Raw genomic sequence first — 1,495 nt, 5'->3', positions numbered from 1 at the left:
AAAATTAAAATTCGAAAATTTTTTCTAAAGCCTCCAGGGGACTTCGTTTTCGCACGAAAAAATTTTATGTGCCCTTATTGCATCCGGACCCACAATTTTTTCCAATTTTCTGTTTTGAACTTGTACTTTGATAATAAAGATATCTCGTAAGTTTGATGCTTGCTAAATAACCTTTGTAGCCAGGAGAATTCTCTATTCTTACAGTCGAATTTTCTACTTTTTTCTTTGAAATAATGACAGATACGAAGAAATGTTAAGATAAAAGTTTGCACGTCTAAAAAAATTCGATGAAAAATGTGTCTTGCTCTTTTATTATATTTATCATAGTTTACGAGAAAAATTCAAACGTTACATTTTAAGGGAAAAAAAAATTCTCCCGGCCTCCAAAATGTTTTAGCCCGCATTAAACTGATAAGATGCCTTTCTGGTATTAGTAAAAATTTTTCTAAAATATTTAGAAGAATAAAAAAGGTGAGGTTTTCAAGAAAGATATTTTTATCGTGTTTTCAAAATTTGAAGAAAATAATAATATATAAAATAAATATAAATAAATAATAAATAAATATAAAATAATATATAATATATAAAACTAATAATAAAAAAAAAGAAAAATCCCACCTTTTTTAGTCTTCTAAATATTTTTGAAAGGTTTTTACTAATACCAGAAAGACATCTTATCAGTATTATGCGGGCTAAACCATTTTTGAGGCCAGAAGAATTTTTTTTCTCAAAAATATAATTTTTGAATTTTTTCGTAAACTATGAAAAATATCGCAAAATTATAAGATATTTTTCATATAACTTTTTTAGACGTACAAACCTTTGTCTTGACATTTTTTCGTATCTGTTCTTGTTTCCAAGAAATAGTAGAAAATTCGCTTGTAATCAAAAAGAAAATAATAAATTACTCAATTAGATCGAAAGTTATAGAGATTTAAAGAACAAAATTCAGAAAAAAAGCCAAATAAAAAAATTCAAGATAATTCCAAAGAATGTAAAAGAATTCGGGATAAATTAAGAAGAATTCAGGCTGAATTCCAAAAAATAATTTCAAATATTTGAAAGCATACTAATTTTTAACCAAACAAGAATTCCAATAAATTGGAAATAATTTTAAAAATTCCATTGACTTCAGTATAATATGAGTGCATTTAGAGGAATTTAAGGGAAATAAGAATTCGACGAAATTCATTAAAAATCAAGCTGAATTAAAAAAGCAATCACGTTAATTGAAAACAATCCAAAAAGAAGATAAAATTTATTGAATTAAGTTTGAATTGAGCTTAGAAGAACTAAAGAAATTTTAGTTGAATTTGATGAAATGCCTAAGAATTTAAGCTGAGGTTTAAAGACTTCAATTTTAATTAAACAAAACCTTTCTAAAAATCCATTGTATTAAGGGCATGTGACACAGCTAAATACCTATATTACCGACGACAGTTTTTCAGTTCACTGAATGTTTTTTTGAACCTAAGAACTTTTTTTGTAAATAAAA

This window comes from Belonocnema kinseyi, chromosome 9 (assembly GCF_010883055.1).
Source record: "Belonocnema kinseyi isolate 2016_QV_RU_SX_M_011 chromosome 9, B_treatae_v1, whole genome shotgun sequence".
NCBI classification, from domain to species: Eukaryota; Metazoa; Arthropoda; class Insecta; order Hymenoptera; family Cynipidae; genus Belonocnema; species Belonocnema kinseyi.
The sequence above is the reverse complement of the archived record's forward strand: the minus strand, read 5'-3'. Positions refer to the sequence as shown.